The following is a 22962-nucleotide window of genomic DNA, read 5'->3' as shown; positions in this document are numbered from 1 at the left end:
AGATTCCTTCAAGCAAGGGGACACAGCACAAAGCAAAGTCCTTCCCCTCTCCTTGGCAGCAAAGCAACAGGTCAGTCCAGCAGAGCAACAGCAGGACAGTCTTCCTTCTTCAGTTTCAGCTTTCTCCTTGGCAGAGGTTCCTTCTTGATTTCCAGGATGATCTCATTTTCTGTTGTCAGGGGTCCTGTACTTATACCCCTAAAGTCTTTGTTCTCTCTGTGCATGTGGGCCCTGAGCCCGGTCTGAACCAGTTCTGGGTGTTTCCTGAGTACTTTGTTTTGCTGGCTTCTTCTTTCCCTTCAGAGAGAGGGGCAGGGTCGTCAGCATCCCAGCAGGAGGTGGAGCCAGCATTGTGGAGGGAAAGCACAGCCCTGGAGCACTTTGTTGACATGATTCCTTCTCTCCTTTCACAGTGCAGGGCAGAGACATCAGACGCACCACAGGGGGTGGAGCCAGCACTGTGGGGGGCGGGCACAGTCCTATTCAGGCCCAGGTGCTTACTCCTCCCACCACTCAAGTTGCAAATGTAGTCATTCAGCCTAGGGCTGACTCAGCCAGCCTCCTGGGGAATCCCCGGCCCCTGTCACTCTCAAACCAGAAAGTCAATACACAAACAGGCCCATGCACACAGAAGGGTCAGACAAGAGAACAGCAACTTTCTAAAAGTGCTGTTCTCAAACACAGGATTTAAAAACAACCTTTCCTAAAAGATGTGTTATTAAATTTTGAGCTCAGGGATACTAGATACTTATGTCCTATCTTGTTCCTGTGGGAAGAAATGCTGTTAACCACTGTAGCCAGTATCCCCCATGTTAATCTAGGGAGCAAGATAGTCTTACAATAGTGAGAGACGAAAATGGCTGCCATTCACTACCAGAGTATGTCACCTGCACTAGTACATGCTCTACCTTTTACATACACTGCACCCTGCCCAGGGGGGTACCTTGGCCTTCCATAGGGGTGACTGATGTGCACAAAAAGGGAAGGGTTAGGCCTGGTCCGTGGGGAGACTGACCAGGAGGACATGGCAGTTCTAACCTGCACACAGGCACTGCAGTGACAGGCCTGAGACATCATTTTAGGGCTACTCCTGTGGGTGGCACAATCAGTGCTGCAGGCCCACTAGTAGCATTTGTCATCACCAGCCCTGGCACACCCAGTGCACTTTACTAGGGACTTCATGGTGATACAAATATGCCAAACATGTATATCCAATCAGAATAACAATTTACACAGAGAGCATATGCACTTTAGCACTGATCAGCAGTGGTAAAGTGCGCAGAGTACTATTGCCAACAGCCACGGGTCAGGAAAAATAAGGGAGGAAGAAGCAAAAAGTTTGAGGATGACCCTGCAAGAAGGGCCAGTTCCAACACAACCCCCTTCCAGCCTAAAGCCAGGGTAGACCAAACGATAGCTCGATGGGATTCCCTGCTTAAGGCGATAGAACACGGAAACTGGCCCACACAGCAGGGCAGTCCTGTTCTACTTCGTCCTAAACCCAGTTGGATCACTCTATCCATACTCTCAGGGTCCACCATGCCAATCCATGTGGAACCCTTCTCCTCACCTGTGGACACCACCTGTGCAGCACCTAACCTTAATTTACTCACAGGTGTGTCCCAACAGACAGACAGCAAGCCATAGTGACCACCAACAGTGATCAGGGATGAGACCCAGGCCTCATGCCTCTCAGGGCTCTCAAACCTCTGTGGCGTCAGAGGGTGAGGGGCAGTAGCCCCAGGTGCTTGGCACCCTTTGTCCACTCCCTCTCTTGTCAGGTCAGGTCTGACACTCTGGCACTGACCCACCAGTCCCGGACCTGTATCCGGTGGCTGGACAGGAGGCTGGGGTGGGCTTCCCCACACCCGGCCCTCCTCTTCCTTGGGGCTCTCTACCCTCCAACCTGGAGCGGTACCCCCTTCTAGAATAGTCAGGGCACCTGTGGCAGGTATCCTGCACCATTCACCCACCAGGTCAGGGGTGCTATCCTGCAACTGGTATTCCAGGTCAGGGGGGACACCCCAGACCTGGCCCTCAAACCTAGGCTCCAAAGCCTCCAGGTCAGACAGCACCTGAACCTGGCTTCCCCACCCAGGGACTAACCCCTGCAGTGGAACACTTGCCTGGCGCACCAGGACTTCACTCACTGAGGTGCCTATACTGGTCGACAGTACCCACCTGGCCAACACAACGGTGTGGCCCAGTCCACCCCCGGGGTGAGACTCCTGCCCTCCTTCCAGGGGCAGCCATGTCCACCAAGACAACCAAGAACACACCTTTCCTACCAGTTCAGGACCTCCCTCCAGCAACTGGTCTCCCAACCTAGGGTTTAACCCCTCAGGTTGTACCGGGGTCAGGGGCGAGGACTCCCTCTCTCTGCACCCCCTTCCAGAGCGCTGCACCCTCCCTACTGGAGGGGTACCCGTGGGAACCATATTGGTCAGGACACTGGTTACAGATGTCCTTCCTTCCAGGTCAGGCAAATCCTGAACCTTGTCTCCCAACCCAGGGACCAAAACCTGCGATTGTGCATTTGCCTGGCACGCCAGGACTTCTGGGGATTCATATAGTACCCCCTTGAGGGTGACTCACAACTCATGTGTCCTGTGACAGTCTGCCTGGCGCAGATCTCCTGACCCCTGTCCACCTGACAGCACGGGAAGATCCCCCAGGACAGAAGTGAGGTCACCATGGTCACTCACTGGGGACTCAGCCCTTCCGACTGGTCCCTGACCCACTGGTTCTCCCACTGGGGACTCCTTCCCCTCTCACTCCTCAGTCTGGACTTCTGTACCCTCCCAAGTGGAGCGGCACTGCCAGACACCATAACTGATGGAGGCCTGGTTACAGGCACTCCCCGTTCACCAGACACTAGGAGATCCTCCTCAAATGGCCTACAAGTACAGTCTAGGTCCTCAACCTGGTGTTCCCTTAAGGAACCCTCCAGGCCCTGAGACTTGGTTTCGGGCACCATGAGACACACCGTCCCACACTCATTCCTTCTCCACTGAGACCGGACATGAGCCCCTACACCCCTCCCACTACACTGGGACCTAACTGGGCTACACTGAACCGCTTCCACCTCACAGGTCTGGAAGATACCTAAGCCACTCCTTTTGGGATCACTCCCCAATGCCTTCTCAGACTCTCTGGAATCCACCAAGAGGTCTGCCTCCAACTCAAGCTCTCTGGGCTCAGAGAACTCACACTCCACCGGGTGTTGGCATAGCTCTGGAAAACAGGGACTTAAAATATGCTCTCCAACAAATGAATCACACAGCCCCCCACAGTTGTTACCCAAGCTACCCTTTGCCTCACCCTCCAGTGCCTCACACAAGTACCACACACCACTCTCCTGAGACTGGCAAGACAGTATCTGACTGTCTCTGTCACACAACCCACACTCTTCTGGCTGGTCTTCACACACACACACCAAGGTTTCTATCATGGGGGAACTCTTCTCCCTGTACCTCTCATATAGAGTCAGTAGAGTGTCCCTCCCACCACTAGGAATATGGTCCCCTGTGCCAATCTCCCAATCTACTTCAGGGACACTGCACTCCACTGGAACTACATCATAACCCTGAACTCCCTGGTGTATGTCGACCCCCTCCCTCAAGTCAGGCGCCACATCTCTGGGTGTTTGTACCTTTCTCTCAGCACTAGATATCATAACCATGCTGCCACCATCTGAGCTGGACTCCACCTCCAACTCAGCAAAGCTCCTTTCTTGAGCGTCCCATTTTTCTTTCTGGGCTAAGGCCCACCGTATCATACCTTCCTTGTTTAGCCGGTCTAATTCTCTGCACCTTTGCTCAGCAGCAAGGAGCCACTCATCTTTCTCTACATCACTATCAGAGAAGTCCTCCTCCTCAGAATCATCTGCTAATGTTGCTTCCCAAATTCTGACCTCATGGGAATACAGGCATGCCTCAAGATCCCTCCTTGTGGAACCTTTCTCCACAGGCAGCCCCCTCTTCTTGCAAAAGGCTTTTATCTCCTCTCCTGTGTAGATGCACAGGTGGAAAAAGTTGACTTCCATTTTGGCAGGATTTTACAGGTGCAACACTAGCCAGAGTCTCAATATCCCAAAAATACTTTCAGGAGGACACCGGAAAAAACAAACAGTATGTGGTGGCGTAGTGGTCTGCACTCACTAGTGATGTACACCAATTACTGTAGGTCAAGTACAAATACAAGTTCAAATCCCACCGCCTGACCACCAATGTTAGAACTGGGGGTCTCTAGTTGGCAGAGGTAGGTACCACTGTCCAAATAGGGACCCTTGCTTCTAGTCAGGGCAAGGAGATAACCCTCTGAGATAACCCCGGCTCACCCTCTAGGTAGCTTGGCAAGAGCAGTCTAGGCTAACCAGAGGCAATGCGTAAAGTATTTGTACTACCACTCACAGTAACACAGTGAAAACACCACAAACTGACTTCACAACAGTTTAGAAAAATAAAGGTATTTTAATCTAAACTACACAAGACCAAAACGACAAAAATCCAACATACACAGTTCAAGAATATGGTTTCAAAAAGAGTTCTTAAGGTTGCGTTAAAATTCTTTAGGTTGCGATAGAATTCTCTACGTTGCGATAGAATTCTCTACAGATGCGTGAAAAGTTCACAGTTGCATCACGTTTACTCACAGTACCATTGAGTTGCAACAAAGTTCCAAAAAGCAGAAGCTGGTGCGGTGGAAAACAAGCGATGCGTTGCTCCTGAGACCCTGGGGAGGCGTTTGCGACAGCCCCGCTGCAGCAGCGGGCGTGTTGCGACGAATCCGGTCTGTATGGGGAGGAAGGCCACTTGTATGGATTCCGGTGCGTAGGTTCCGTAGCAAGTCTGTTCTCGCAAAGGCACGATGCGACAATCTCGTAGGGGCTGCGACGATCTCTGGGGCGACGATGCGTGGTCCAGCGGTGATCCTCTCTCTCGCAGCTCCTCGATGCGATGGTTCTGCGACGATGCTCGCAGCGACGTGATGCGGTCCGCAAGCAAGCGGTGCGGCATTCTCACCCAGCGACGACAGGCTCTGCGACGATACTCGCAGCGGTGTTCGATTCTCCTGCACCGGTCTGGTGCGTCCCGCAAACGAAGGATGCGACGTCTCTGGCAGCGGCGTCAGGCGCTGCGACGATCTCGACCTCCGTAGCGGCGGGAAACTTCTCGCACTGTCGGGGATGCGCTTCGCAAGCGAGCGATGCAACACTTTTCAGTTTCAAAAGTCTCTCAAGTTTAGTTTCAAGCTTCCCAGCACAGGTACAACTTCCAGAGGCCCCACAACTGGACCAATCACTCTAGGAAGGACAGAACTCTCTCAGCAGAGTTCAGGGAAGCTGGGGGTGAAGTCCTTTTGTTCCTGGGACTTCAAAAACAGGGAGCCAGCTCTTCTCAGGCCCTTGGAGATTCCTTCAAGCAAGGGGACACAGCACAAAGCAAAATCCTTCCCCTCTCCTTGGCAGCAAAGCAACAGGTCAGTCCAGCAGAGCAACAGCAGGACAGTCTTCCTTCTTCAGTTTCAGCTTTCTCCTTGGCAGAGGTTCCTTCTTGATTTCCAGGATGATCTCATTTTCTGTTGTCAGGGGTCCTGTACTTATACCCCTAAAGTCTTTGTTCTCTCTGTGCATGTGCCCCTTTGTTTTGCTGGCTTCTTCTTTCCTTTCAGAGAGAGGGGCAGGGTCGTCAGCATCCCAGCAGGAGGTGGAGCCAGCATTGTGGAGGGAAAGCACAGCCCTGGAGCACTTTGTTGACATGATTCCTTCTCTCCTTTCACAGTGCAGGGCAGAGACATCAGACGCACCACAGGGGGTGGAGCCAGCACTGTGGGGGGCGGGCACAGTCCTTTTCAGCCCAGGTGCTAACTCCTCCCACCACTCAAGTTGCAAATGTAGTCATTCCGCCTAGGGCTGACTCAGCCAGCCTCCTGGGGAATCCCCGGCCCCTGTCACTCTCAAACCAGACAGTCAATACACAAACAGGCCCAGGCACACAGAAGGGTCAGACAAGAGAACAGCAACTTTCTTAAAGTGCTGTTCTCAAACACAGGATTTAAAAACAACCTTTCCTAAAAGATGTGTTATTAAATTCTGAGTTCAGGGATACTAGATACTTATGTCCTATCTTGTTCCTATGGGAAGAAATGCTGTTAACCACTGTAGCCAGTATCCCCCATGTTAATCTATGGAGCAAGATAGCCTTACAATAGTGAGAGACGAAAATGGCTGCCATGCACTACCAGAGCATGTCACCTGCACTAGTACATGCTCTACCTTTTACATACACTGCACCCTGCCCAGGGGGGTACCTTGGGCCTTCCATAGGGGTGACTGATGTGCACAAAAAGGGAAGGGTTACGCCTGGTCCGTGGGGAGACTGACCAGGAGGACATGGCAGTTCTAACCTGCACACAGGCACTGCAGTGTCAGGCCTGAGACATCATTTTAGGGCTACTCCTGTGGGTGGCACAATCAGTGCTGCAGGCCCACTAGTAGCATTTGTCATCACCAGCCCTGGAACACCCAGTGCACTTTACTAGGGACTTCATGGTGATGCAAATATGCCAAACATGTATATCCAATCAGAATAACAATTTACACAGAGAGCATATGCACTTTAGCACTGATCAGCAGTGGTAAAGTGCGCAGAGTACTATTGCCAACAGCCACGGGTCAGGAAAAATAAGGGAGGAAGAAGCAAAAAGTTTGAGGATGACCCTGCAAGAAGGGCCAGTTCCAACAGGCACAAACTCCGCAAACTCCGCAAGCGGTGTGGAGTTTACTGCCCACGCTTAATTTTGAGCTTGGACGATAAATGCAGTAAAAATGAGCTCAAGGATTATAAATACCATTGTGTTGTAATGTGCAAGACAAATCCGGGTAGAAATTACAGAATGATTGCTTGCTTAACATAAATCCTTCTGATGTAACATCTTTGATAGTGACTATGGGGCCTATTCACATTTTGGACAATGTACACGAGTGAGAAAATAATACATTAAATCAGACATTACTAGGTATAAGTGAAACATGAAAATGTGTCATACTTATGGAAGGCAGATTAGTTATGTTCAGTGCTTGATTTGGTCTGCAGGTCTTTCGTAACCAGCACATATATTTCTTCAACTGATCTTGATACATGCATGCACTATGCAGAGCACAAATGTGTTACGTTACAAAATTGCTTCTTTAGTGCCTTACTCATTGCTGATATATTTTGAAATAATTGTACAATCCAAGTTTGTTGTGTGTAAGAAAACAATACCATTCTACAGCCTTTTTTACACACTGAGCAAGATTGTCACATAGTTCATGTTACAAAATCCTCTCACTTTGTAGTTAGAGAAAGAAAATACCAATCTCCATGTTAAAAGAATTAGCAGCAATTTATCAGAAGACCGCACCTGACATTTGATCTCTATGACCTGAGAAAATTTAAGGCACTTTTATTGCTCATTTACCTTCTGAAATCCAGCATGGGTATTTTGGGGGTAATGCAGCACACCTCCCACCCATACTTCAAGCGCATATGCTATGCAGCCTTGTCATACGGCACCCCAATCTTCGATAACGCAGGCCTTGGGCTACTGAGTCAAACTTTGGGCCCGGCACTTATTGTCTCACAAATACTGAGTTTATGCAGTTATGTGTACCTGCTAATAGGTCCACATTGGCATGCCCAGTGTTTATATGAATACTCAAGGGAAATATCCTGTCAGACATCTGTGTTTTGCTGATTCAGATGGTCTAACATAAATACACAAGCACGCCATCAACACACATGGCACTGCGGTTTATTGTGAAAAAATGCAACAGACACTGCTAGACTTGGTATTATTCAGAACACTAGGGCCTTAGGCACGATTTTGTTTGTCTCACATACTTTAAGGTAGAAATTGCGATATTTCAGTTTCCATATATCGCTCATAGATGTCCTGGGATCCTTGGGCCTATGGCTAGTTGGTCGCAGCACATTGTTTGGTAGGTGGGGTGGCACCCTTGGGGCATTAGAGGTGTTTTATCTCTGCAATGACATGCAATATGATAGTAAGCTGTACCAAAATGAAACATAAACAGCTAACTGAGGGATTTCCTCATGCTAACTTCAGTGTTATTGCTATACTAGGTATGTATAGTATCTGAGTGATACGACTGTATGTGTACCATGACTACAGACTATCTACACTTTTTGTTTTTTCATTGTACGTGTGAAAAAGAAGAAATTCAACGGCTTTTTGACATTTGATGCTGGCTGAGTTCTTTTTCTTGGTACCCTCTGGCTAAGGGCCAGCTGAACAACAGATCACTTGCATGGTGAAAGAACCTCAACAGCAGATCAAAACTTTCAACTAAGATGCTTGAGCCTTGGAATTTATATAACTGGTAAAATACCACACAGGAACTTCCCTAGAAAATGTGGATGCAGTTTTGAGGTAGTATGACTGTTTACACACTTGGAGCTCTCCGAGTAGGGAATAGATATTTGGTTCTATTCTGTGTAGAAGATGTGAACTGTAAAGATGGAATTTTGCAGCTATGAATGTTGGTGGAATTCTGCGGAACCACAGAACTATGCTTGGGACCATAGAACCTTGGTAGGAAGGGACTGAGTCATCCCTTCTCCTTAGCACCCTTGAGCCAGGGACTGACTAGCTATAGTGTATCTCTTGCCCACCTACTCACTCACAGTGGAACAAGTGATTAGATACCCCAGAACACACCACTCCCGACCCTCTCAGAAATTGTGATGACAGGAAACACCCTTTGGATCTCACACTCATACTTGTCCACAATAACATCTGACAGGGACATGAGAAAAGTTCAAAATATATATTTTTAACTATCGTGCTCTACTGTGCATTAAACTTGCCACAACAAGTAGGAAAATGCCTAACACTTATACGGTCAGCATATTAATTAGTCCATAATCATAAAAGGAGCTGTCGTTATAATAAATAGGGTATACTAGCAAGGTAATTATATATTAAAAGATCTCTGAGTGTTTGCAACAGAATCCATATCTTAGCATGCATAGATGAAAGTTCTACAATTCAGGTGTAATCGCAATCTCTTCTGTGTGTGTTTGCATGTCTGTGCAAAACTATATGACAAAGAGTATTTGTTCCCAAAAAACAGCTGCATTTGTGTGTTTCTGTAGGTGCTAGAGCCTGACCAAAACAGAATAACAAGGGGCATTGTTGTTTGACCTTGTCTATGGTGTTCAGACTAAATCACAGGAAGGAACAGAACACAAAAACATTGGCAGGTTCTGTGTGAAAGTACAAAGTGGCACAAATGTATAGTAGCGCTGCTCAAGCTAACATTGAGAAAACGCCAAATGGCCTGCACAAGACATATAACACCCTCCCCTTGGCCAGGATGGTAGCACTTAAGCATGGGCGTAAAATCCGCTCCGCTCGCGGATTTTTCGGATTTTCGGCAAATCCGCAATCCGCGAACGCTCGCGAATTTGTCGAAAATCCGTGAATCCGCTCGCGGCGGATTTTTTGCTTGGTTGCGGCGCGCGGCGTGGTGCACGGCGTTCACTTTCCGTCATTTTAGCGTTTGCCGAGTTGTTTTTCTTTGCGAGTGACGCGCCATTTTAGATCTTGCTGCGTGTTCCCGCGGGAGTTTGTCGCCCGCGAATACGTACTCGCGGCTTGCCACCTTGCACAGCACACCTCGCGAGAGTTCGCAATTGCGAACATGTAGTTGCGGCGGAAAGGAACAATCTCGCACTTGCGAAATAGAGATTTTGCAATTTCGCACAAGAAAATCACCAGCAAACAGGATAAACCTTCAGAAAATTATGATTTTTATCAGAATCACTCCTCAGGTTGACATTTGCATGGCCTTTTTTTTTGCAAGGAGTCCATTTTGGGGGGGGGGGGAGGAAGGAAGTGCCCCACAGTCTCCAACTTCCTGTTCCTGTCCAGCAGGCTCCTCCCAGTGCTTTGTCCATCTCCTGGTCACTTTCATTTGGATCTGGAGCTGGAAGGATTACTTTTTGTGGGTGCTGCTGGATATTTGGATTTGAGGCCTTTTTGACTGTCTTTGGATCACTTTTGGATTAGAAATCAACTTTCACAAGTAAGTTTGTTTGGGGCATTACAGTTGCTGCAAGTACAATTTTGGAACTTTTTCAGAAAATTAAATAAATTATATTGTGGGTAGCCACAGTATCCAGTAGGACCAGGGTTGGTTATGGGTGCATGATACAACTGTTTTGTTGAATTTAAACACCATTGAGGCCATGGATGGGCTGGGATTGTGCAGATTTTATTGTTTTTTGTCGTTTTTTTGGGCCTGCTGGTGTGGCCCTTTGCCCAGGGGTGGTGAGTGTTGCATGGGCCTAGTCTTTCTGTGGGGTGTCTTCTTGAATTTAAACATAATTGAGGCCATGGATGGGCTGGGATTGTGCTTATTTTATTGTTTTTTGTCGTTTTTGGGGGGCTGCTGGTGTGGCCTTTTGCTTGCCCAGGGGTGGTGGTGGTGCATGGACTGAGTGTGCCTTTGGTGTTGTCTCACTCTCTTTGATGTAAACATCATGGATGGCATTGGATTGTGGTGATTTCTGGCTGTTTTTCTGTTTTTTGGGGGTGTACTGTTGATGTGGTCTGGCCATGTGGGTGGTGGTGGTGGCCATCTTGAGTGCTGGCTGGTACAGGCAGCAACATGTGCTTGGGGTGTAAGGGGGCCATTTTGAGGAGAGGCAGTGTCTGAGGCCTGCACTTATTTTGCCTACTTTTCATCCCTTATGCCCAGGGGTAGTGAGTGTTGCATGGGCCTAGTGTTTCTGAGGGGTGTCTTCTTGAATTTAAACACCATTGAGGCCATGGATGGGCTGGGATTGTGCAGATTTTATTGTTTTTTGTCGTTTTTTTGGGCCTGCTGGTGTGGCCCTTTGCCCAGGGGTGGTGAGTGTTGCATGGGCCTAGTCTTTCTGTGGGGTGTCTTCTTGAATTTAAACACCATTGAGGCCATGGATGGGCTGGGATTGTGCAGATTTTATTGTTTTTTGTCGTTTTTTTGGGCCTGCTGGTGTGGCCCTTTGCCCAGGGGTGGTGAGTGTTGCATGGGCCTAGTCTTTCTGTGGGGTGTCTTCTTGAATTTAAACATAATTGAGGCCATGGATGGGCTGGGATTGTGCTTATTTTATTGTTTTTTGTCGTTTTTGGGGGGCTGCTGGTGTGGCCTTTTGCTTGCCCAGGGGTGGTGGTGGTGCATGGACTGAGTGTGCCTGTGGTGTTGTCTCACTCTCTTTGATGTAAACATCATGGATGGCATTGGATTGTGGTGATTTCTGGCTGTTTTTCTGTTTTTTGGGGGTGTACTGTTGATGTGGACTGGCCATGTGGGTGGTGGTGGTGGCCATCTTGAGTGCTGGCTGGTACAGGCAACATGTGCTTGGGGTGTAAGGGGGCCATTTTGAGGAGAGGCAGTGTCTGAGGCCTGCACTTATTTTGCCTACTTTTCATCCCTTATGCCCAGGGGTAGTGAGTGTTGCATGGGCCTAGTGTTTCTGAGGGGTGTCTTCTTGAATTTAAACACCATTGAGGCCATGGATGGGCTGGGATTGTGCAGATTTTATTGTTTTTTGTCGTTTTTTTGGGCCTGCTGGTGTGGCCCTTTGCCCAGGGGTGGTGAGTGTTGCATGGGCCTAGTCTTTCTGTGGGGTGTCTTCTTGAATTTAAACACCATTGAGGCCATGGATGGGCTGGGATTGTGCAGATTTTATTGTTTTTTGTCGTTTTTTTGGGCCTGCTGGTGTGGCCCTTTGCCCAGGGGTGGTGAGTGTTGCATGGGCCTAGTCTTTCTGTGGGGTGTCTTCTTGAATTTTAACACCATTGAGGCCATGGATGGGCTGGGATTGTGCAGATTTTATTGTTTTTTGTCGTTTTTTTGGGCCTGCTGGTGTGGCCCTTTGCCCAGGGGTGGTGAGTGTTGCATGGGCCTAGTCTTTCTGTGGGGTGTCTTCTTGAATTTAAACATAATTGAGGCCATGGATGGGCTGGGATTGTGCTTATTTTATTGTTTTTTGTCGTTTTTGGGGGGCTGCTGGTGTGGCCTTTTGCTTGCCCAGGGGTGGTGGTGGTGCATGGACTGAGTGTGCCTGTGGTGTTGTCTCACTCTCTTTGATGTAAACATCATGGATGGCATTGGATTGTGGTGATTTCTGGCTGTTTTTCTGTTTTTTGGGGGTGTACTGTTGATGTGGACTGGCCATGTGGGTGGTGGTGGTGGCCATCTTGAGTGCTGGCTGGTACAGGCAGCAACATGTGCTTGGGGTGTAAGGGGGCCATTTTGAGGAGAGGCAGTGTCTGAGGCCTGCACTTATTTTGCCTACTTTTCATCCCTTATGCCCAGGGGTAGTGAGTGTTGCATACTTGCATGTCCCTAGTCTTTCTGTGGGGTGTCTTCAATGTAAACATCATGGATGGCATGGGATTGTGCTCATTTTTCTGTGTTTTGTCGATTTTTTGGGGTGTATAACTGAACTGATGTTCCTCTGTCTTCCATTGCTTTTAGGTGCACAAGAAGACTCAATAGAACCACCAGTGCCAGGAAGAAGTCCTGCAGCGGTGTGTGCAGCATAACGTCACGCGACGTCACGTCTGGACACAGAACCCTCTGCAACTCGTGCAACTGCTGCCTGCTGACCTGCTCTGAAGAAGATGGCCCCAAAAAAAGTAACCCGTAGCTCCTCTAGCAAGAAAGGTGCCAGTAAGGAGCAGAAGAAGCAAGTTACCAAGGACACTGGTGTGCCGCCCGCCCCTTTTTTTGTGAGTAAAAAAAAAAGTATGCCTGCAGCAGCTGCAGCGGGATCTGCTGGGGACCAAGCTGGCAGCAGCACCCCCGCTCCATTGGGCTCAGTGCCACCACCACCACCACGCCAACTTAAGTCCAAGCCCTTGAGTGCTGCAGAGGCAGCCAGTATACTTCTTCAATCACCATCGACCAGTGATGTTGGCTCATCGCAAGAAAGCAGCAGCAATGTCCCTCAATCAACACAGGTTGTTGTAGCTCATCTGACGAGTGTTGAACAACCACAGCGGCAACAACAATCACATGTGCAAGTACAAGCCCAAGTACATGTGGAAGGAGAGGCAGCGCAAGGAGATGCGCATGCAGAGGTGCATGGAGGGTCACAACAAGTGCCCACAATAGTTGTTCCTCCCGAAGTAGGGGCACATCAGGAAATCGACAATCAAGGCGAGGTATCATTTGAGGAAGCCACTCCTCCTGATGATCCTTCATTGTCTTCCACAACCCTAGCAAGGAAGAGATCAAGGGTGGTGTCTACATCCTCTTCAAGCACACCTCCTTCTGATGATACGGATCAAACTTGGGAACCAGCACCACAGCCGTCTGAGAGTGAGGCACACCATGATCCAACAAAGGTACTTAAGCGTAAAAGGAAGCTCGTCCAAAGTCTCAGACTTATGGAGTGTGATGAGGCTCAACAAGAAGTGGCGGATACTGCTGCTGATGAAGACTCTGCCAACGACGACCCAGTCATCATAAAGGTCACTGCAGCCCCAGCGGGCATGCAGCAAACAGACATTTTGACCCTAGCCCGAAGAGCTGCTGCGCGTGATGATGATGATGATGATGTTGTCGATGAGGAGGCAGTGGAAACACCACAGTCATTGGAGTTAAGTAGTACACCAACTCGTCCCGCTTCCATATTTCTTTCTGGCAAGAAGAGACCTGCGTCAACCTCGACCTTAATTAGTGGCGGTGAAAGTGGAAAACGTACAAAAGTTGGCCAATCCAGATCCTCCACTTCATCTGGCATTAGCTTCATGACCACCACCACCACCAGTATCGCCGCCTCCTCCAGGTCCCACAGACACTTCAAGTCCCCAGTTTGGGACTTCTTTACTGTTTGTCCCAAAAATCCAAGGTTTGCCATTTGTACCCTTTGTAAGCTTGCAGTTAGTCGTGGTAAGCCAGGTAGCAACTATGGTACCGGCGGCCAGAGTGGTCATCTTGACAGAAAGCACGGTGTCCAATGGTTTGCGCACCTAGCTGCGATCAAGAAAGGCCAAAATCAAGGAAACGTTGATGTTTCATCTGATGTTGACGAGCAGGAAGAAGACGTGTCAAACACTTCCCTTACACCCAGTACCCCTCTCAGCAGCACACCCAATGTGAGGCACACTAAGAGTGTTGGAGCGAGTGAGACACCAACGCACAAAAGTTCACCAGCGAGCAAAATTGGGTCAACGAAGTCATTATCAGCCCGTAAATGCTTGGTCCAGGCCAACATTAGAACAATGCTTACTTCAGACGTGCCATATGAACGCAACCACCCACTGACGCGTCTGTATAACACTAAGCTGGCTAAAATGCTAGCTGTGGACCTTCTACCTTTTTCTTTTGTAGAAGCGGTAGGTTTTCTTGAATTAGTTGCAACGCTCTGCCCTAAATGGAAGGTTCCGAGCCGGTTCTATTTTGCCAGAGTTGCGGTTCCAGCACTACATGAAGATGTGCTGCAGGCGATTGGGGCAGCTTTGCAGAAGAGTGCTGTTCACACAATACATCTGACAACAGACATGTGGACCAGTGGCCCAGGCGATGATTACATGTGCATCACTGCACACTGGGTCTCTTTTTCAGGTGTTATAGCAAAGCTAAACGCAGGTGTTGACCCGGACCAAGTTTTCAAAGCTGCTCGGAAACATGCAACACTAGCCATGTTTGCCTTGGAGAAAAGTCACACAGCAGAAAACCTTTTGGAAGAGTTTGACAAAAAGGTGTTGTCAATGCTATCCCCCCTAAAACGCAAGATTGGTTATGTTTCCACGGATAATGGCGCCAATGTAGTTAAGGCCATGTCACAGGGTCACCATGTTAGAGTGCCGTGTTTGGCGCACTGTATCAACCTGGTAGTTCAAAAATTCTTGAGTGATAAAGAGAGTCCAGCGTTCGAGGTAATGGCCACCTGCCGCAAAATGTGCAACCATTTCAGCCATTCTTTTAAGGCCCGGAAGCATCTGCGGAGACTGCTACTTCAACGTGGAATGCCAGTGAAAGCACTCATCCAGGAGGTGGCAACACGTTGGAACTCAACCTTCTACATGCTTGAGCGTCTGCATGAGCAGTATACGGTACTCGATCACTATTTCTTGACAGAGGCTACATCTCAGAAGGAGGACCTGCGGATGAGTAAGGCGCAATGGGCCATAGTTAAAAGCCTGACAGACATGCTTCGTCCTTTTGAGTTCTTCACGCGTGCAGTCAGCCAGGAGGACTGTAATTTGGGAAAAGCTATCCCATTGTTGTGCATACTGGAGCACCAACTGATGGCGGTTTCTTCTGAGTTTGAAAAAGATGAAAAAAAAAAAAACCATTTCATTTTGTCTGAGAAATTATTACATCGCCTACGTGGTGATGAACGTCTTAAAAACATCAACTCAGATCAGCATTACATTTGTGCTACTATTCTGGATCCACGCTACAAAAAGGCGCTGGCAGACAACGCATTCTTTCCTTTCGCTGATGCAGATGTTCAAAAGTACAAACATTGGTTAGCCTGGTCAGCCAAGAGGTTTGAAAAAGAACGGCAGGTTATTGAAGGAGAAGCCAGTACATCAGCATCAGCATCAGCAGGCCATCCGCAATCACAAGAATCCACTTCTGCACCTGTGGCTGGGGCACAAGTGACCTCTCAGCCGTTAAAGACACCGGCAACTGGATCATCTGCACCACACACAATGACAACACTAACAGTGGCTGGGGAGGAGGATTGGCTAAGTTTGATGGGGTATGGTTCTCTAAAAAATGTCACAGGCACAGCAAAAAGTAAGCAAAGTGGAGGAACAGTTGATGACCTTGAGTCGATGGTGCAGGACTATCTGAATGACTCAACAGTGGTCTTTCTTAATGAGGAGCCATTGCAGTATTGGCATGGCAAAAAACAATTGTGGCCACAGCTCTACAACCTGGCTATAAACTATTTGTCTTGCCCACTCGCAAGTGTGTCTTCTGAACGTGTTTTCAGTGCTGCTGGTGGCATTGTAACTGCCAAACGGAGCCGCCTATCGCCCAAAAATGTGGAGCGGCTGACAATGATCAAGATGAATCAGCACCTCATACCACCAGATTACAAAGTGCGAGAAAGCACGCCACATGAAGACGATGAGGACAGCAACGTAGATGAGGGGATTTTTTCTCTGTTCGGTGCCACTGACCTCATCCAGCCTGAATTCGCAGAGTATGATGACGAAATCTTGTTCTTATTCCCTGACACCGAGCCCTGAAAATGAGACAATCAATCAAGAACTTTCTTTTTCGTCCTTATTCACTTTTATTCCTGTGTGCTTTGTGTCTCTCTTTCTTTGTTTTGCACAGTTAATTTAATTCAAACTTTAATCACCTAATCCCAAAAAGAAGACCATCATCAGAACTGTCTTCACTTGTTTGCTTATTGATTTGAAGGTGCCGCAGTCTACATTCCTCAGGTTCACAAGTTCTGAAGAACATGCTCCTCTATCCTCCTCCTCCAGACTGCGATTTCCCTCCAAGCAGAGTGCTGGATTACGCACAATGAAGAAAGACTCAGCACTTGTGGGGGTGTTGTACTTCTTTGCGGGTGAGTTGACGGTTTTGGGCCCATTGCTGTGAAGCTCTAATAATGGACAAAAGTGTTTTGGACCAAATATGAGGTGAAAATTTCTTGCCGTTTTTGCTGACTTGCTTGCCTTTGAGGTGCTCTTTGGCGGGGTTCCGGGGGTTTGTGTGTAATTTTTGGTGTCTGTCGAAGCACTGCTGCGACAGTCTAATCTTGATTGCATTTGCTTTTCAGGAAATCCGTGGTGGAAAACAGGAGTTATGATGATTGATGATGACCTAGCTGCACAGCGCGTTACTTTGGACCGAAGGCCGAGAGATATTGTAAGTATGAGATTTAGCTTTTTCGCTGTTTGGGGGTGTTGTCGGGTGTTTTTTTGCGGGTGGGTTGGCGCCGGCGGGTCTTGCCTGGGGCATTCCTGGGAAGGTCTAATACCGGATACAAGTGTTTTGGACAAAATCCATAAGGAACAGCCTTTTTTTTGCCATTTCTTCAGACATCTTGCTCAATGTAGCGTTTTGGGGGGCTTCCTGCTGTTCGTGGGTGGGTTGCGGCCGGGGTCTCTGTCGAAGCACTGCTGCGACAGTCTAATCTTGATTGCATTTGCTTTTCAGGAAATCCGTGGTGGAAAACAGGAGTTATGATGATTGATGATGATGATGACGACCTAGCTGCACAGCGCCGCGTTTGGACCGAAGGCCGAGAGACATTGTAAGTATGAGATTTAGCTTTTTCGCTGTTTGGTGGTGTTGTGTCGGGTGTTTTTTTGCGGGTGGGTTGGCGGGTCTTGCCTGGGGCATTCCTGGGAAGGTCTAATACCGGCTAGAAGTTAGTTGGACAAAATCCATAAGGAAACACCAGTTTTGGCACTTTGTAAGTTAGGGTTCGTTAGGGTTAGCCCTAGCAGCAGGATTGCATGTGTTTAGGGGGGTTCTATTGCAACGCGGTTCTGTTGTTGTAGAGCACTGTTGGAGCGATGCTGGCTATGGATACTTTTGCTTGCAGGCAAGTGGTTTGAATACAATCCACGGTCTGTATTTGGGTCTACTGTTACTTTCAAAGTACGTTTTGTAACCATTTTTCTGCTAGGCATCATCAAAGTGTGACTTTTTGAACCACACAGCGTACATACCTTTTATTTATTTATCAGTGGTATTGTAATAGCACTTCCTGTTTTCCGTTCAATAATTACAGGCCGGGTTTCAGTCAACATCCGCCAGGCAGGCAGTGGACAGGGTGTCTCTTCTGTCAGTGGTCACCACCACATTGATGGACGAAGCGTCAGCTGGAATGGAGGAGTGCCGCCAATAAGAGGAATTGTTTGCTGCATGCAACTTACTTACCAATTTCAACAGGACAACTCCAACAACATACGCAATACAGATACAGTATCCATTGTTGTCTTTTATTCTATGAGTGTGACTGCATGTGCTTACCTTTACTTTGTAACCAAAGATTGTCTGTAAACTCTGTATCTTCAATTATTGTTTGTCCATGCTCTGCTTTTTTTTTCTTCTCTCAACAAAACCTACCCAAAAAGAAACCCCCATTCCCATCCATTTTACAAACCCTAACCCTCTTCCCCCGGGCTGTGTTGTTTTGCTTGATGTCTGACTAAAATGACATCAATAATTCCACACACTTGCTGGGGAGGATAAGGTGATAGCAGCAACAGGCTGGTGAAGGAATACGAGGATATCTTCTAGACTTACTCAGCTTCAGTACTATATCTTCTAGTAGTAGTAGCCAATGTCAAATAAATTCAACGCAAGTACTAGTTATACTTGCAATACTTTACCATTTGTTAGGCTACATTATGGCACTGTTCTAGTGTACTGTCACCTGCTATTTTCTCGATCGTACCGTAACCGTTGTAATGCTACAGTAAGGAGTACAAACAAGGTTTCGTTTTCTTTTTTTCCATAGGCATGCAACTGCCACTGTGTCACACCACTAGTAACACCGCAATGAGGAAATGTCACCCGCCCAGGAATGACAACGTTAATCCCCATTTCACCTGGAGCCAGCCCTGGGCCTAGCCCTAATTTCTAACACAAATTACAGGTAAGATAAGCGTTTGGTGGGAGGTAGTATAATGGAGTATTATTTCGGAGTAGACAAGAGTTTGACGGTTGTACTACTAAAGTCCTACGACTGTTCAGGAAAACAAAGTTACTGTTACACCCCCGCCCCCCACCCACCAGACTGAAAAGCAGTAAAAAACAGGTATGGTCAGATAAAGTAGTTGAAAAATATATTTATTTATCCCTAACAAAATAATCTCCCTCACCCACCCTAACCCCAACGATTGTCTCTGAAACGTCCCAAAACGATCCCAACTCCCAAATCCCACCCCCCAAAAGTCTATAAAAAAAGGGCAAGGGACACTCCACTACTGGAGGGTGCTGGTGCTGGTGCATGATGCGGCATGGGCATCATACTCCTTGCGGAGGGTGGCAAGCTCGGAGCGGAGGCCCTTAACCAAGGTCTTATACCTCAGGACCTCCTGCTCCAGGTTGGACATGCGGACTCGTAGGCGGTGTTGGCGTTCCTTGCAGCTCCTGTGGGGGGCAGCTGGTGTTTCGGGTGCTTGGCGGTGGCGGTCGGCTTTCTTAGCCCGGCTCGGTCCCGCTGGTTTAGTCACGGAGGAGGATGCAGTCGAAGATGTTGCCCCGCTCGACTGCGTGTCCTCCTCCTCCTCCAGGGCCACCAGCCGCCGATACTCGGCGACTGTGGCCTCCAGCCTCCGTTGCCGGGCCAATCTAGCCTGCTCCCTCCTTGTTGTTGATTTGGAAGAAGGAGCAACTATATGAAGAAAGAAAGACATAGTCTGTAACCAATGCTCCTTATTAATAACACAAAGTGATTGAGCCGAAAGTTGGGTCACAGAGTACAAGTAGCAAATTGAAAGCACAGTACATAACTATTGAGGACAGTATCTATGTAACCCTCCCACTTCTGCATCCTTGCTCTAACAGTAGTGGTAGTTTAATGAACTAATTCTACGACCACTATGGACTTCCATTACAGTCGACTATGACAGTACACCAGTCTTATTCTTCTTCTTCTCTCTTGTTTAGGGAAATGGGTACGTTATCTTATGCAAGCCGGCAGAATGACATGGACACAGCACAGTGAAGTTGCACCCGAGAAAAAAAGTTGCACACCATGATGATGGAGACAGACTTGCGTTACTGTACCGGTCCAGTACATGCAGGTGGTGAAGCTATTACTTTTCTATTACGGGTGGCACTGAGAATACTCTGTTACAAGGGCTACTGCTTAATTAATTTACCTTTCACCCTACAGTGCAAATGAGTACTAGAAAAGGAAACTGAAGAAGCTAATTAATTTGATTATCTATCACTTCACATGGGACGTATTTAATGACAGATGAGATGACTTTAGGTGCTTTGCTTAATATTGAGTGAACACAGTGATACACCCACACATGAATGACGTACTACAAGTAAACTAAAGTTATTAAGAGAGGTACGGAGTGTCCACCGTAATAACCAGATATATGCTGTGAATGCAAACGCAATACAAAGTACTGCTACTATTCATGGTAGTATTGGACACATTTACAATTTCTTTTCCTTGCCTTCCCTGCACTGGGACGGACGTGCGGGTGCGGTGGTACATGCTCTTCAAGGTAACACTTACTTCACCTGGCGACCATCTACTCTCTCTAGATACACATTTGCTATGTAAGAGTCAGAGAATACCATGCTCCAGGCATCCATTCATTCAAAGTATACGCACACATACAGTTTCTGTTTCACCCACCCAGGCTGCTGTCCTTCCACCCATCCTTGCTTCATCATTGACCCAGCCATGCACCATACCATATTCTTTCCTTCCCAGCCACCTCTGGGTCCAAGCAAACACATATCGTTCTTCTTTGCCAGCCATCATACAAGTTCGCGTCCCACTTACTTACACCCTTCTTTCGCTTTTCGTTCATCCCATCCATCACGTTCGTCTAAGAACTTATTGGGATTCTTCTCACCAAAAACTTCACAGCTAAGTCGAAGTACATTTCGAGGAGGCTACTACCTGGTTGATTTGTAATTGTAATACACCCGTGCAGAAAGCACACTATGCAGTCTTCAATCTCAATAAGTAAGGAATATATAGCTTACCTGTTTCCGCCACCACCGTTTGATCCCCCACAGGAACGGCCACCAGCTCTTCTACCGCCGCATCCTCCCCAGAGGCCTCCGAGTCCAAGTCCAACACATCAGCCACCTCCGCGCTGGCCCCGTCACCAGATGTTACACCTACAAAGTACATTTAAGAAAGTTAGAATACACCACTCACTACTATATAATATTTGGTCTAAGAGAAATGTTAAAAAAACAGAATACAATGTAATAATTTGTGACTGTCTACTCCATAGTAAAAATGTCCCATTTTCCAGGGAAGGCTGTTGTCTTGCTGCACTTTTTTGCACAACTGATGAATGCTTGCTTTTGATTTTTAACACGCACCACTTTTTCTCCTAACAGACAGAAGCTTGACTCCTGAGTCCTAAGAACACGACCAGGATCAAGTTCAAAGTAGGTGAGAGTTCGGATCGACCACAAGAAATGTGTCCAATTAATCGTCAGCACTAACCACTTTTCCGTTTACAGTTAAATAGTTTTATGACAAAGTAGATTTCAATAAATGTGTTTACTTTTAATAAAGCTTTTACACTTAAATAGACTCTGTGGTTTTTGTTCCTCTAGACTAGAGTGGATGAGCTAAAGGTTTTGGAATTTTTGCAAGCATGAGTGCCTCTGACACTTCTTGACTGTGCTGTGACTCCGTACTACTCTCTTGTCCTGCGTACGATAATCTAGAGATCATTGGGGATCTATAATCGGTGACTTCGGGAGCTGAATGACTCTGCCACACTATCTAGTCAGTAAGGAGACAGTGCATAGAGGTATTGCTGAATATAATGGGAGTCCAATGGAATTGCCAAATGTCCAATCTTAGTTAGCTACACAGACAGACTAATAAGAATAGTCTAGTAATACCACAGGGAGTCATCATATTCGAGGCAGGATAAGAATTTATATCCAGTCTACAAGAAGATCAAAGACGATTTAGAAAAAATCGAATGAGGAACGCTAGGAAAAAATAGGTACTGTTTAGTAAAATGTAAACTTACTGGGGCCAGCAAAGGAGCCCTCGCCTGCCCGATCCTGGCCTGCATCCTCAGCACCCTCCTCCTGTGTCCTCTTGCCCTTGGGGGGAGCTGATGTACAACATGAAAGAAAGAAAAACCATAAAACATGGATGAGATTTTTCAACCAAATCAAACATTTCAAAAGAACAATAACAACATATTTTGGAAAAATAGCAAATAGATAGACAACTATTCCACGGGATCTATCTCATGTGGTATACTACGTTATTCGTATTGCCTGATTTGCGGAACGTTGACTTAGAAAGTTCCTATGTAACTCAATAAACAGACTACTAAAGAGGTTTGCCTAGGCCTGGCACTGCAGGCAGTAGTGCACAACACGTGACAGACAAAGTCCATCCTGCTTGCAGATCAGTGAATACTCAAACTATCAATCCACCCGCCACCACCGCCACTATTTCTTCTGATAGCCATGTGACTGTCTAAAGGAAGGACACTGGACTTCAGTCTGTTGGGGCTGATTTATAAGTCCCTTGCGGAAGTTGCGGCTGATTTTCCTCCATTGTTGCGTGCCTTTTCTGACGCAGCGGCAGAACAAAAGACTCGCCATGGTGTTGGTGCGGCGTATATATTAAAAAAAAAAACACATATGGGCATATGGGCGATGCATCACGTTGTAAAGCCCTGCGCCATCAGGGGGCGTTCCGGCGCAAGGGAGGGCGTACCTGCGCAGGAACGAATCCTAAAAGTGGCTGAGGGAAATCTACAAGATGTCAATCAGTCATTTTTATGACAATGATGCATGACTCAAACCCTGCGCGCTTGAAGCCGACGTACGGCTTGATGCAGCATTGGGGAGATAGGGTACCCCAGAGCATTGCTGGAGCTGCGCCATCGTTGGCACGCAACTCCAGCAATGCGCTGCCTTTACGGCACAGATGCGTAAGGCTTCTGTGACGTTTTGGGCCAATGGGTGGTGGTGGCATGGCACACAATTACTGCCGCATCCCTGCTACTTTGCAGGGATGCGCCGGTAATTGAAAATATGACCCTTACTGTCTAGCATTACGCAGTTCTTTTCTTTACAGTACACTGATACATAATTTCTCAGGCCAATGAAATGCTTCTGAACACAACATACAAAACAAAGAAGCATAGTAGCAAGCAAGGCTACTGAGAAGGAGAGCAGTGCACCTGAAAATGAAATGCATAGAAGATTTTGAAATATAATTTACCTCAATG

Source organism: Lissotriton helveticus, chromosome 4_1 (assembly GCF_964261635.1).
Source record: "Lissotriton helveticus chromosome 4_1, aLisHel1.1, whole genome shotgun sequence".
Classification (NCBI taxonomy): Eukaryota; Metazoa; Chordata; class Amphibia; order Caudata; family Salamandridae; genus Lissotriton; species Lissotriton helveticus.
This window is presented reverse-complemented; position numbering follows the sequence as displayed.